Source organism: Mobula hypostoma, chromosome 4 (genome assembly GCF_963921235.1).
Source record: "Mobula hypostoma chromosome 4, sMobHyp1.1, whole genome shotgun sequence".
Classification (NCBI taxonomy): Eukaryota; Metazoa; Chordata; class Chondrichthyes; order Myliobatiformes; family Myliobatidae; genus Mobula; species Mobula hypostoma.
In genome coordinates this window covers 99,147,457-99,163,593 of record NC_086100.1, presented here as the reverse complement: position 1 = coordinate 99,163,593, position 16,137 = coordinate 99,147,457, and the positions used below count along the sequence as shown (strand labels likewise).

The 16,137-nt window shown below is 43.2% G+C and overlaps 1 protein-coding gene across 11 annotated transcripts in view; it reads right to left on the bottom strand.

Moving 5' to 3' along the window:
- The window catches only part of LOC134345510 (uncharacterized), a 267,873-nt gene that overhangs the window by 224,993 nt on the left and 26,743 nt on the right, over positions 1 to 16,137 (bottom strand). The window contains exon 2 of one of the 11 annotated variants that reach the window (XM_063046270.1): positions 9,021 to 9,145. The exons of the other annotated variants lie outside the window; for them this stretch is intronic. The gene's annotated coding sequence lies outside the window, so the exon portion shown is untranslated. The remainder of the gene's footprint in view (positions 1 to 9,020; positions 9,146 to 16,137) is intronic. 11 annotated transcript variants of the gene reach the window in all.

The window sequence follows — 16,137 nt, the reverse complement described above, 5'->3', positions numbered from 1 at the left end:
AGGAAGGACAGATGAGTTCAGGGCATAGAAACATAGAAAATAGGTGCAGGAGTAGGCCATTCGGCCCTTCGAGCCTGCACCGCCATTCAGTATGATCATGGCTGATCATCCAACTCTGAACCCTGTACCAGCCTTCCCTCCATACCCCCTGATCCCTTTAGCCACAAGGGCCATATCTAACTCCCTCTTAAATATAGCCAATGAACTGGCCTCAACTGTTTCCTGTGCAGAGAATTCCACAGATTCACCACTCTCTGTGTGAAGAAGTTTTTCCTAATCTCGGTCCTAAAAGGCTTCCCCTTTATCCTCAAACTGTGACCCCTCGTTCTGGACTTCCCCAACATCGGGAACAATTTTCCTGCATCTAGCCTGTCCAATCCCTTTAGGATTTTTTTACGTTTCAATCAGATCCCCCCTCAATCTTCTAAATTCCATCCAGTACAAGCCCAGTTCATCCAGTCTTTCTTCATATGAAAGTCCTGCCAACCCAGGAATCAATCTGGTGAACCTTCTTTGTACTCCTTCTATGGCAAGGATGTCTTTCCTCAAATTAGGGGACCAAATCTGCTCACAATACTCCAGGTGTGGTCTCACCAAGGCCTTGTACAACTGCAGTAGTACCTCCCTGCTCCTGTACTCGAATCCTCTCGCTATAAATGCCAGCATACCATTCACCTTTTTCACCGCCTGCTGTACCTGCATGCCCACTTTCAATGACTGGTGTATAATGACACCCAGGTCTCGTTGCACCTCCCCTTTTCCTAATCGGCCACCATTCAGATAATAATCTGTTTTCCTATTTTTGCCACCAAAGTGGATAACTTCACATTTATCCACATTAAATTGCATCTGCCATGAATTTGCCCACTTACCCAACCTATCCAAGTCACCCTGCATCCTCTTAGCATCCTCCTCACAGCTAACACTGCCGCCCAGCTTCGTGTCATCCGCAAACTTGGAGATGCTGCATTTAATTCCCTCATCCAAGTCATTAATATATATTGTAAACAACTGGGGTCCCAGCACTGAGCCTTGCGGTACCCCACTAGTCACTGCCTGCCATTCTGAAAAGGTCCCGTTTATTCCCACTGCTTCCTGTCTGCTAACCAATTCTCTATCCACATCAATACCTTACCCCCAATACCGTGTGCTTTAAGTTTGCACACTAATCTCCTGTGTGGGACCTTGTCAAAAGCCTTTTGAAAATCCAGATATACCACATCCACTGTTTCTCTCCTACCCACTCTACCAGCTACATCCTCAAAAAATTCTATGACATTCGTCAGACATGATTTTCCTTTCACAAATCCATGCTGACTTTGTCCGATGATTTCACCGCTTTCCAAATGTGCTGTTATCACATCTTTGATAACTGACTCCAGCAGTTTTCCCACCACCAACGTTAGGCTAACCGGTCTATAATTCCCCGGTTTCTCTCTCCCTCCTTTTTTAAAAAGTGGGGTTACATTAGTCATCCTCCAATCCTCAGGAACTAGTCCAGAATCTAACGAGTTTTGAAAAATTATCACTAATGCATCCACTATTTCTTGGGCTACTTCCTTCAGCACTCTGGGATGCAGACCATCTGGCCCTGGGGATTTATCTGCCTTTAATCCCTTCAATTTACCTAACACCACTTCCCTACTAACATGTATTTCGCTCAGTTCCTCCATCTCACTGGACCCTCTGTCCCCTACTATTTCTGGAAGATTATTTATGTCCTCCTTAGTGAAGGCAGAACCAAAGTAATTATTCAATTGGTCTGCCATGTCCTTGCTCCCCATAATCAATTCACCTGTTTCTGTCTGTAGGGGACCTACATTTGTCTTTCCCAGTCTTTTCCTTTTACATATCTATAAAAGCTTTTACAGTCAGTTTTTATGTTCCCTGCCAGTTTTCTCTCATAATCTTTTTTCCCCTTCCTAATTAACCCTTTGTCCTCCTCTGCTGAACTCTGAATTTCTCCCAGTCCTCAGGTGAGCCACTTTTTCTGGCTAATTTGTATGCTTCTTCTTTGGAATTGATACTATCCCTAATTTCTCGTCAGCCACGTTCATCCATGCAATCTTTAAATGCTTGCCATTGCATATCCACCGTCAATCCTTTAAGTGTCATTTGCCAGTCTATCTTAGCTAATTCACGACTCATACCTTCAAAGTTACCCCTCTAAGTTCAGAACCTTTGTTTCTGAATTAACTATGTCACTCTCCATCTTAATGAAGAATTCCACCATATTATGGTCACTCTTACCCAAGGGGCCTCCCACAACAAGATTGCTAATTAACCCTTCCTCATTGCTCAAAACCCAGTCCAGAATAGCCTGCTCTCTAGTTGGTTCCTCGACATGCTGGTTCAAAAAACCATCCCACATACATTCCAAGAAATCCTCTTCCATGGCATGGATCAATGATGAAGCTGGTGAAACTCGGTGACTACATGTCAGCAGCAAACAAAGCAAAAACAACTAAATACTTTATTAATTACACTTTTTCTGGTAAATGATCTCTGCAAACAATAGCCTGCAATTTCTTTGTCAGGACTAAGCTTTTGAACCACCAGTACGAAGTGGCATTTTTGGAGTGTAAACTGAAGACTTGAAGGTGCAGGACAGTTGCAGTGTGGCGTGTATGAGCCAAATCGAGATGACAGAATCCAGGCTGGACAGTAGGGAATGAGCCAATGTATGTTCATTGCTGGAGCAGACTCTGAGGCAATTCAATGAGGCAGAACCGAGGAGAGACGAGTGGAGGCAGGACAGAGTCGAAGTGGAGTGCGGGCTCGAGAACAAGGAAAGACACATTGTTTGATCAATTTAAGCACTGGGCCAAATCAAGGCAGCAGAGCTCAGGCCTGAGAACGTAACAAACAGCAAGGAAAGACCTGAGGTTTGGATTACAAGCGTAGGGCCAGATTGAAAAAGTCAGGGTATTAGGGCCAGAGGCAATGGCCAGGCCAGTTCAGCTCGCTGCTCCACGATCTGAGCCTATGGCCTGCAACTACAGGCTCCTAAATCAGCTGCAGTAATGCCTGGCTACGTGTCCGTGACTCACTTTCATAAACTTCAGTTCTGAAAGTTATTTGCTTACTTTAATTGTTTGCACCATTTGTTATTTTTTTCCTGCACACTGAGTGTTTGACTGTCTTTGTTTTTTAATGCATTCTATTGGGTTTCTTTATTTATAAAGCTGCTTGTAAGGCAGTGGTCCCCAGCCACCGGGCCGTGGACCGGTGCCGGGCCGCAAAGCATGCGCTACCGGGCCGCGAGGAAATGATATGATTTGGCGATATGAGTCAGCTGCACCTTTCCTCATTCCCTGTCACCCACTGTTGAGCCATTACGCATGCGAGGTCATTACCCACGTGTCATCCATGTCAGCGCGGGAAGGAGATCAACTCCTCCAGCTTGCAAATGATGGCGGGCTGGAAAGTATGTTTGACATAACATCTCTGCCGGCATTCTGGATCAAAGTCAAGGCTAAATATCTTGAGATAGCCACAAAAGCACTGAAAATGTTGCTTCCATTTCCAACATTTTTCTGCGAAGCAGAGTTTTCTGCAATGAATGCAATGAAAACTAAATTACAGAATAGACTAGACATAAGGAACCCCGTTCGAGTATCGCTGTCTCCCATCACCCCTCAGTAGGACCGTGTTGTTGCCGGAAAGCAAGCCCAGGGCTCCCACTGATTCAGCGATATTGGTGTGTTGCAATGATTTTATATGTTCATACGGGGAAAATATATGCTGTGTTTAATATACAAACGTTACTTAAAATGTTATGATGCTATTGACTTATCAGTGACTTGTATAACCATATAACAATTACAGCACGCAAACAGGCCATCTCTGCCCTGCTAGTCCGTGCCAAACGCTACTTTCAACTAGTCCCAACGACCTGCACTCAGCCCATAACCCTCCATTCCTTTCCTGTCCATATAGCTATACAATTTTTCTTTAAATGATAATATCGAACCTGTTTCTGCCACATCTACTGGAAGTTCGTTCAACACTTACTTCAAGCTCCCCTGTCCTCCCCTGAATAATTGACTTATCACTCTATTCATGCGAGGAAAATATGCGCTGTGTGTTTAATATTAAATTCGTTAGATAAACCCTTTCAGAAACGAAATTGAGTGTATTAGCCACCTATCACCTATATTCCGGTCGTGATTAACATTCCCCCTCCCACCCAAACAGAATCGCCAAAAACGATTTGTAGGGGAAAAAAATCGGCACGTATACGCATGCGCACTGGTGCCCGCACAAGGCTTCATGGTCATTGTAGTCTTTCTCAGGGTAAAGATAACGTTTTTGACTGCTACTCTTGTCCGTTGGCAACCCTACCCCCCACCCCCCAGGTCGGCCGGTCCGCAAAAATATTGTCAATATTAAACTGGTCCGCAGTGCAAAAAAGATTGGGGACCCCTGGTGTAAGGAGACGAATCTCAAGGCTCTATAAAGTATACATACTTTGACAATACACATACATTGAACTTTTTAACTTTGAACACATGGAATTATGATATTGTAGCCATTAATGAAACTTGGTTGCAGGAGTGGCAGGACTGGCAGCTCAATATTCCGGGGTTCTGTTGCGATAGAGTAGGAGGATCAAAGGAGGAGGGGTGACCTTACTAGACAGGGAAAATGTTATGGCAGTGCTCCACCAGGACAGACTGGGGAATTCATCTAGTGAAGCTTTATGGGTGGAACTGAGAAATAAGAAAGGTAGGACCATGTTAATGCCATTAATTTCACAGTAAATATGCAAAAAGATAGGTCGGTCCGCAGGTTGAGATTTTAAGTTGCAGAAAGGCCTATTTTGATGATATCAGAAAGGATCTGGCAAGTGTGGACTGTGACAGGCTGTTTTCTGGTGAAGGTGTACATGGCAAATGAGAGGCCTTCAATAGTGAAATTTTGAGAGTACAAAGCTTGTATGTGCCTGTCAGAATAAAAGGTAAAGATAACAGGTTTAGGGAACCTTGGTTTTCAAGAGATAATAAGGCACTGATCAAGAACAATAAAGGAGGTGCATACCAGGTATATGCAGGGAGGAACAAATGAGGTGCTTATGAAGCATATGAAATGCAAGATAACACTTAAGAAAGAAATCAAGAGGGCTAAAAGAAGGCATGTTGTCTTAGCAGTCAAGGTGAAAGAGAATCCTAAGTGATTCTACTGATATATTAAGAGCAAAAGGAAAGCTAGGAACAAAATTAGTCCCCTGAAAGACCAGAATGGTAATCCATGCTCTAGCTGAAAGAGATGGGAGACAGCTTAAATTGATTTTTTGCATCTGTATTTACTCAGGAGTCAGACACAGAGTCTATGGAAGTGAGACAAACCAGATTCAACTTCATGGACCCTACACATTACCGAGGTGTTTCCCATCTTGAGCCAAATTAGGGTGGATAAATCCCCAAAGCCTGACAAGGAATCCCCTTGGACCCTGCAGGAGGCAAGTGCTGAAATTGCCGGGGCCCTGGCAGAGATACTTAAGTCATCATTAGTGACAGGTGGGGTACCAGACGATTGTTGTTCTGCTGTTTAAGAAAGGCTCTTTAAAAAAACTGAAAATTATAGCATGGTGAGCCTGACACCAGTAGTGTAAAAGTTATTGGAAGGTATTCCTTTAGCCAAAGGGTGGTGAATTTGTGGAATTTGTTGCCACGTGCAGCCGTGGAGGCCAGGTCACTGGGTGTATTTAAGGCAGAGATTGATAGGTTCTTGATTGGACATGATATCAAAGGTTACCAGGAGAAGGCCGGGAACTGGAGTTGAGGAGGAGAAAAATAGGATCAGCCGTGATTGAATGCCGGAGCAGACATGATGGACCAGATGGCCTAATACTGCTCGTATGTCTTAAGGTCTTATATTCTAAGGGACTAGATATACCAGTACGTGGATAGCTATAGACTGATTAGGGATCATCAGCACGTCTTTCTACGTGGTAGGTCATGTGTAACCAATCTTATAGAGTTTTTCGAGGGTGTTACCTGGAAAGTTGATAAAGGCAAGACTGTGGACATTGCCTACATAAACTTTAGCACGGCACTTGACAAGGTTCCATGTGGGAGGTTGGTCAGGAAGGTTCAGTCGCTTGGCATTCAAGATGAGAAAGTGAATTGGATCAAACATTGGTTTTGTGGAAGAAGCCAGAGAGTGGTAGTAGATGGGTGCTTCTCTGTCTGGACACCTGTGACTAGTGGAGTGCCACGGGGATCGGTGTTGGGTCCATTGTTGTTTGTCATCTATATCAATAATCTTGGACATCTGATATATGTCCATCGGATGGACTGCACGGCGTCTTCGGGCAAGACGAGGGGAGGTGATGTCTGCCTACTGATCAGCACTGGGTGGTGCTCGGACACAGTGGCACTGACAAGCTCCTGCAGCCCAGACCTGGAACACCTGTCGGTGAAGTGTCGTCCCTACTATCTGCCACGGGAATTCACTTCGGTCATACTGACAGCGGTCTACATTCCCCCCCAGGCGGACGTGGAGTGTTCTCTGAACATACTGTATGCCAACATCAGTGAACTTGACGCCAGGTATCCGGAGGCTTTGCTCATTACAGCCGGGGACTTTAACCAGGCCAACCTCAGAAAGGACCTGCCAAAGTTATACCAACATGTCTCCTGCCCCACTAAAGGCCTGAATATACTTGACCATTGCTACACAGCGCTCAAGGATGCCTACCGTCCGTCCCACGACCTCACTTCGGAAAATCGGACCATCAGGCTGTACTCCTCCTCCCGGCTTACAAACAGAAACTGAAGTGGGAGGTCACGGTGTCAAAAGTAGTGTCGCGTTGGACTGAGGAAACGGATGAGGTCCTCCGTGATTACTTTGAATCGGTGGACTGGTTAGTATTCAAGGACTCGGCAGCTAACCTTGACGAGTATGCCTCAGCTGTCACGGACTTTATTTGGAAATGCACGGAGGACTGTGTGTCTCACAAGACAATCCGGTATTCCCTAATCGGAAACCTTGGATGAATTATGAGGTCAAGTCCCTTTTAAAGGCTAGAGCTGCGGCTTTTAGGTCCGGGGATACCAGTCACTACACGGAATCCAGGCGTGAACTCCGGAAAGCCATTAAAGGTGCCAAGAGGCAATATCGAGCCAAGTTGGAAGCCCAAGCTAACCAGAAGGATGCCAGTAGACTATGGCAGGGTCTAAATGAGATCACTGGGCGCAAAGAAAAGGCTGGGAATATCAATAATGGTGGCGCTTCTCCTCCTGATGAACTTAACGTATTCTACGCAAGATTCGAACATAAGAGGAGCGCCCCGCTCCCTCCAGATAAACTGGACCTGGTGGTATCGAGATCCATCATCACCGAGGAGGACGTTAGAAGGGCCTTCCTGAAGATAAATCCAAGGAAGGTGACGGGCCCAGATGGCGTCCCAGGATGGGTTCTCCGGGCCTGTGCAAGCGAGCTAGCTGGAGTGTTTGCAGATATTTTCAACTGTTCCTTGCTTCAGTCTAAGATCCCGTCGTGTTTTAAGAAGGCAACGATAATCCCAGTGCCGAAGAAGAGCAAGGTGGCATGCCTGAATGACTATCGACCTATGGCTCTGACATCAATTGCTATGAAGTGCTTCGAGAGATTGGCTTTGGCACACATCAACCACAGCCTACCAGTCAACCTCGACACTTTGCAATTCGCCTACCGGAGCAACAGGTCAACGGCAGATGTCATCTCTCTGGCCCTTCATTCCTCCTTAGAACACCTGGAGAATAAAGACGCATACGTAAGGCTCCTTTTCATTGACTACAGCTCTGCCTTTAGTACCATCATTCCAAATAAACTGATTCCTAAGCTCCGGAACCTGGGCATTAGCACTCAGATCTGCAGCTGGATCTTCAACTTCCTCACAGACAGGACCCAGGCTGTAAAAATAGAGGACAAGCTCTCCTCTACAATCACTCTGAGCACCGGTGCCCCACAAGGCTGTGTACTCAGCCCCCTGCTGTACTCACTGTACACCCATAATTGTGTAGCCAAGTTTCCATCAAACTCAATATACAAGTTTGCTGATGACACAACAATTGTAGGCCGTATCTCGGGTAATGATGAGTTTGAGTACAGAGCGGAAATTAAGAACCTGGTGGCATGGTGCGAAGACAATAACCTATCCCTCAACGTCAGCAAGACGAAGGAATTCGTTATTGACTTCAGAAGGAGTAGCGGACCGCACGACCCAATTTACATCGGTGGTGCGCAAGTGGAACAGGTCAAAAGCTTTAAGTTCCTCAGGGTCAATATCACAAATGACCTGACTTGGTCCAACCAAGCAGAGTTCAATACCAAGAAGGCCCACCAGCGCCTTTACTACCTGAAAAAACTGAAGAAATTTGGCCTGTCCCCTAAAACCCTCACTAATTTTTATAGATGCACTGTAGAAAGCATTCTTCCAGGGTGCATCACAACCTGATATGGAAGTTGTCCTGTCCAAGACCGAAAGAAGCTGCAGAAGATCATGAACAGGGCGCAGCACATCACACAAATCAATCTTCTGTCCGTGGACTCACTCTACACCACACACTGTCGGAACAGTGCTGCCAGGATAATCAAGGACACGACCCACCCAGCCAACAGACTTTTCGTCCCTCTTCCCTCTGGGAGAAGGTTCAGGAGCTTGAAGACTCATACGGCCAGATTTGGGAACAGCTTCTTTCCAACTGTGATAAGACTGCTGAATGGATCCTGACCCGGATCTGGGCCGTACCCTCCAAATATCCGGACCTGCCTCTCGGTTTTTTTTGCACTACCTTACTTCCCATTTTTCTATTTTCTATTTATGATTTATAATTTAAATTTTTAATACTTACTAATTTTAACTATTTTTAATATCTTTAATATTTAATATTTGTAATCCAGGGAGTGTGAAGCACAGAACCAAATATCGCTGTGATGATTGTACGTTCTAGTACCAATTGTTTGGTGACAATAAAGTATAAAGATCATGGTTATTAACTGTATCAGCAAATTTGTGGATGACTGTTACATACCTCATGGATATCTTGTGACTGTCTTATGAGGATGATGTAATGGTCTTGCGGGTCACATGATGTAATTTTCCCGCCGATGTGAGGTCACATGATGACACGTTCACCACAGGTATGAAAGGAGACCCCTGGAGTGACGCAGTTAGTTTTCCAGTTAGAACGTTAGCCAGAGACTCTGTTCTGCTGTGTATTTGCTTTATGACGCAGTTTCAATTTAAAACGGAGTTTTACGTTCTATTGTAAGGTACAAAAGTGCTGGACTGGCAGTTTAATCAATTTCTGCCAGGTTTGTTGATATATATTTTCAGTAGTATTGGAGAGTGAAGACGGGAACCTGAAGGAGTCGTTCAGAAGGTTTTGGAGAGAATCCACCATTATTGAATTCATTCAAGAAAGAGTGATCTGCATGAGATAGCCTCTGCTAAAAGTGGCAGAAAAGGCTGTGCAAGATCTAGTATCCAGAGGGAAAGGTCAGTGCCTTTAAACCGTTTTATTTCAGTCGTTGTGAATCCTGCGGACAAGGCAGGATCCAGCTGGGATTGGCGTGACATCATGTCTTCGAGGAATTCTTTACTTCAGGAAAGTCTCTCCTAATTGACTGTATAAATCTCTTGGACTTTCAAACTTACCATTTTAAGAACTGTTTGAATTTACTGCTTTAAGAACTGTTTTCGCATTTACTGCTTTAAGAACTAGTACTGAGTGTTAAATGGCCACATAGCAGTTTACTTCCGGTTAAGATTTTTATTTGTTTATTTTAATTTATATTGAGCAGAGTTTAATAAATGTTTGATTGTTTTTATAAAACCTGACTCAATTCAATTCTATATTCATTGTTGCCGGTCACGTGACAATGTCACCAAGATTGGGGATGTAGAGGACAACGAGGAAAATGATCAAAGCTTGCAGTGGGATCTGAACCAGCTGAAAAAATGGACTAAAAACTGGCCAAAGGAATTTTCTGCAGTCAAGTGCAAGGTGTTGCACTTCAGTAAGACTAACCAGAGTAGCTATTACACAGTCAACAGTAGGGCACTGAGGAGTGTGGTAGAGAACAAAGGATCTGGGAAAACAGGTCCATACTTCATTAAAAGAGGGGTCACAGGTAGATAGGGTCGTAAACAAAGCTTTTGGCACACTGGCTTTCATAAATCAAAGTTTTGAGTACAGAGATGGGATGTTATGTTTAAGTAGTAAAAGACATTGGTGAGGCCTAATTTGGAGCATTGTGTGCAGTTTTGGTCACCTACCTACAGGAAAGATGTAAATAAGGTTGAAAGAGTCCAGAGAAAATTTACAAAGATTTTGTCGGGACTGATGAACTTAAGTTATTCCTTGAAACGTAGAAGGTTGAGAGGAGATTTGATAGAGGTAGACAAAATTATGTTGGGTATAAATAGGGTAAATGCAAGCAGGCTTTTTCCACTGAGGTTTAGTGGGACTACAGCTAGAAATCATGGGTTAAGGAGCAAAGGTGAAAAGTTTAAGGGAAACACAAGGGGAAACTTCTTCACTCAAGAGGGTTGTGAGAATGTGGAACAAGCTGCCAGTGCAAGTGGTACATGCAAGCTGAATTTCAACATTTAAGACATGTTTGGATAGGTACATCGATGGGAGAGGTATGAAGGCCATAGTCGAGGTGCAGGTCGATAGGAGTGGGCTGTTGAAATAGTTTGGCATGGATCAGATGGGCTGCAGGGCCTGCTTCTGTGCTGTACTTTACTGTAAATAATGAATAACAGAGGTCCCAACAACCCCCTAGTCACAGGCCTCCAGTCAGAGAACCAACCTTCAACCATCACACTCTGCTTCCTACCACTGAGCCAATTCTGATTTCACATCGCTAGCTCCCACTGAATCCCAACTGACCTAACCCTCCTGCCATGCGGGACCTTGTTAAGGCTTTTCTAAAGCCCATATGGACAATATCCACTGCTCAGCCTTCATCAAAAACTTTATAGAGATCTGTCATACGTGAACTCACATGCACAAAACCCATTCCTGATCAGGCCTTTACTGTTCAAATGATAGTACACTAGATTATATCACTCAGAATTCTCTGCAGTAACTTCCCTACAAATGAAGTCAGACTCACTGGCCTGTTGTCCCCTGGCTTTTACTTGTTACCTTTCTTGAACAATGGAATGCTAGCCAAAGGGTCACAATCAGCATGTTATCTAAAACTTTTATATTTATATGGTGGAGAATATATTGACTGGTTGCATCATGGTCTCATATGGAAACACCAATGCCTTTGAATGGAAAAAGCCTACAGAAAGCAGTGGATTTGGCCTAGTCTATCACAGGTAAAGACGTCCCCACCACCTAGCACATCTACACGAAGCACTGTCACAGGATGGCAGCATCCATCATCAGGGATCCCACCACCCAGGTCATGCTTCCTTCTCTCTGCTGCCTTCAGGAAGAGGTACAGGAGCCTCAGGACTCACACCACCAGGATTAGGAAAAGTTATTACCCCTCAACCTCTCTTGAACCAGAGGGGATAACTTCACTCAACTTCACTTACTACATCGCTGAACTGTTTCCACAACCAATGGACTCACTTACAAGAACTAATCTTATTGCTGACCTTCCACGTCCTAGTAAGAAAGCCTACAGATTTCTGATGTTGTCAATTCCCTCGTTTTGCATCGATGAATTTCTCAGGTCCTGCTTAGATGTGTGCAAATTAGTGCAAAGCCTGATTTAAAATATGACTCATAAGGAGCCTAGTTCTTAAAATTCCTACTTTTCAATGCTCGCCTTTTCTTCTCTACTTTCTCACTTGGAGCAGTTATATATTCAATTTAAAATTATTCAACAAGATTATTGCTTCTGAGGAGGAGAGTTTCAAGGCTAAATTCTATCTAATTTAATGCAACAGTTGAAGGCAGATCAACTTAGAGCATTGATCAGTACGTGGGATTATGAAAAGCATTAAACTGCAGTTGCTGGATATCTGAACTTAATAGAAAATACTGGAAACATTTAGCAGGTCAGATAGTCTCTGTGGAATGAAATGTTTCAAATCTGGGAATCTTCATCAGAAAAGAATAAGTTATTCATTTCCACAGCATGGCTGAAACATCAGGATTGGCAACTCAGCTTTCCGGGGTGTAGGATCTTCAGGGCTGACGGGGTAGGGGATATAAAAGAGAGTGCATTGAACTGTTAAGGGGCTCATTACAATATTAATGAGAGACGATATCCTGGTAAGATCTTCAAAGAAGGTCAAATGAATTGAACCTACGAGTACTAAAGACGTGCTAATCAATTGGCTGGAGTATTCGCTGAGATCTTTAACCTCTTACTTCAGCTGTCTGAGGTACCCACCTGCTTCAAATAGGCTTCAATAATACCAGTGCCTAAGAACATGCTAGTCTGCTTCAACAACTATCACCCAGAAGCACTTACATCCACAGTGCTGAAACTTATCAACTCCTGCCTGAGAAACGACTTGGATCCACTCCAATTTGCCTACCAGCATAACAGGTCCACAGCAGATGCCATTCCATTGGCTCGTCACTCATCCCTGAACAGCAAAGATGCATACATCAGGATGCTTATTATCTAATGCTGTCGTTCCATCAAATTTGATCAATAAGCTTCAAGATCTTGGTCTCAATACCTCCTTGTGCAATTGGATCCTTGATTTTTTCACTTGCTGACTCCACTCAGTTCAGACTGACAACATCTCCTCCACAATCTCCATCAGCACATAGGTGCACCACAAGGCTGTGTTACTGGATTTACTGCGTATGGCCACAAGAAAACACATCTCAGGGTTGTACGTGGTGACATATATGTACTCTGATAATACACTTACTTAGAACATACAGGATGATGACACATTGTTAGGAACACTGTAGGATACCCAAAGCAATGACAGGAAATAGGGTTTAAGGAAACAAGATGCACAATATTATTTTGTACAAACACTGAGGACGAAAAGGCAACCAGGAAAAGAGTAGTAGCTACTTAGGAGCCACAGTGCCAGACTGTGCATGGAGTCAGAAGATGCAGGTGTGGTCTCAAATTAATATTCCTAATCTGTAGTCATTTGAAGGACATTGTAATGAGAGAAGAGATGACTGTGAAATGTAGTATTAGATGCCTCAGTAGGCATCAAGTCCTTGATCCTGATGTGATGCATCAGAGTCTGCTATGGGAGGTGATTTCAGGGATGCTGACAAAGTTATTTAAACCTACACCAACCACAGGTGAGGAATAAAGTGATTGGAGGACAGCAAATAGATATTTATTCAATATCTGAAGGCCAAATCCTGTGCTATAAATTTAAAGGTCAGAGCAAAAACAAGCATTGAAGAATTTAACTGGACATCTATAAATTGAGAATACATCTGAGCAGTCCTAAAGTAGTGTTTGATGAAAGGCAGTGGTTTAAAGCAAATCAGAATCACATTTATTATCAGTAACTTATATGACATGAAATGTGTTGTTTTGCAGTAGTAGTACACTGTAAATACATGACGTGAATCAATAGTGCAAAAAATGAATAGTGAGGTAGTGTTCACAGGTTCATGGACCTATCAAAAAGCTGATGGTGGAGGGGAAGAAACTGTTCCTTAAATGTCAAATGTGGGTCTTTAGATGACAAAACTAAAGTTGGATTAAGATAGAAAGAGGAAGTAAGTAATAGGTGATGGGCCATCTGATGCGCATTGAATATACGGCCTGGTTCAGTGGAGACAGTGGTCAGGAAAGAGATTGGATTTAGTGCAAGGATAGTTTATGGCAGTTAGATATACAAGAGTCTCTGAAATTTAGATGAGTTCAAACGCTTGTTCTCAATATGTTTTTGCCAATTTGGTATGGAAACTTATTTTTTAATTAAGTGGTTCTTAGATGGGCACATGAATGGAATGAAGTGAATGGAAAGGTATGGGCCATGTGCAAACAGAGAGATTAGATGTCAGTAGCGTAATTACTTGTTAGTAGCTTAATTTAAATCACTTTATGATTTCAGGAATATGACAAATTTCCATTTTTGGAAAGTTGAAAAATAATGTCAGCAATTTCCTTTTTACCCGACGCTTGCTTAATTGTGTTATTAATTTGCTGAACAGTTTGCGAAGATACATCTCAGTGCTTCTGCTCTTGTACTTCCTCAAAATAATAGAATTTTGACCATGTTCTCCAAAACAATAAGATTATGCTCTGTGCTTTCTCTCAAAGTCCAGCATTTCATACATATCCTTACTACCTTGTATATGCTCATCTGTCAGCTCATTTCTCTAATCTAACTTCTTGAGTATTTCCCTGTAAAACCTTTCTGTAAACTCATGACCTTCCTTGTTAAACTGTCTAACTTTCCTTCCTCTTCTAAAACCATATTAAAACCCACCTTGTTTAGCAAAGTTTTTCACCTCCCTAGCATCCTCTCCATTGGAAGTAAATGATCACTGGCAGCAGTGGTTCAGTCCTTTTTTTTTGTCCTTTCTTTTGCATTTCAGTCCTTACTTCGTTCAGCCATCTCTGCAACTACTCTTGTATAACCATATACTTCCTGTTGTGTACAAGACAGAACTGTATACAGGACCCCTGCCATAACCAACTGGCTTATACAATTCTATTTCAACCTCTCCATTCTTATATTCTATGTCTCGACTGATAAAAAAAACATCAGAAGTATGAACAGGAGTTAATCTGGTCCTTCATGCTTTCTCCACCATTCATTAAGACCATGAATGATCTTCAACCTCAGTGCTATTTTCTTGCAGTATCCCCATATCCATCAATTCACATAAGCTTCTATTTTGAATGAATTAAATGGCTGAGCTTCCATGGAACTTGCTAATGTGCACTTGTATTTCATCAAATATGCTATCCTTTGAGACAGTAACGAGAATGTCAATCAACTGAGTCAGACACATCTTTTCATAGGAACATAAGAACATAAGAAATAGGAGCAGGAGTCAGCCATCTGGCCAGTCGAGCCCGCTCCAACATTCAGTAAGATCATGGCTGATCTGGCCGTGGACTCATCTCCACCTACCTGTCTTTTCCACACAACCCTTAATCCCTTACTATGCAAAAATCTATCCAACCTTGCCTTAAATATATTTACTGATGTAGCCTCCACTGCTTCATTGGGCAGAGAATTCCACAGATTCACCACTCTCTGGGAAAAGGAGTTCCTCCTCATCTCCGTCCTAAATCTACTCCACCGAATCTTGAGGCTACGTTCCCTAGTTCTAGTCTCGCCTACCAGTGGAAACAACACACAGTACTCCAGGTGTGGCCTCACCCGTACCCTGTACAGTTGCAGAATAACCTCCCTGCTCTTAAATTCAATCCCCCAGCAATGAAAGCCAACATTCCACTTGCCTACAACACACACAAAAAATGCTGGTGAATGCAGCAGGCCAGGCATTATTCCATTTGCCTTCTTGATAGTGTGTTGCACCTGCAAATCAACCTTTTGTGATTCATGAACAAGCACTCCCAAGTCTCTCTGCACAGCAGAAGGCTGCAATTTTTTACCATTTAAATAATAATCTGCTCTTTCACTTTTCCTTCCAAAGTAGATGACCTTGCATTTACCAACATTGTACTCCATCTGCCAGACCCTTGCACACTCACTTAACCTATCTATATCTCTCTGCACAATTTGCTTTTCCACTCAATTTAGTATCATCAGCAAACTTATATACACTACACTCAAGCTCCTCTTCCAGACAGTTAATGTATATCGTGGGCCCATCACTGAACCCTGCAGCACACCACTCACCACAGATTGCCAACCAGAGTAACACCCATGTACCCCAACTCTTTGCTTTCTATTGATTAACCAATCCTCTAACCATGCTAATAAAAGGCCCAACTCTATGCATCCTTATGTTATGGATAAGTCTTTTATGTGGCACCTTATCAAATGCCTTCTGAAAATCAAAGTAAATAACATTCATCTGTTCCCCTCTATCCACTGCGCTCATTATGTCCTAGACTAATTCTAGTAAGCTTAGAGGATGTGCAGACCAGCTAGCAGATATTCTCACTGACATTGTCAACATCTCCCTGAGCAGCGCCATCGTTCCTACGTGCTTCAAGGCCGCCACCATCGACCCCGTGCCAAAGAAGTCTTCAGTGTCCTGCCTC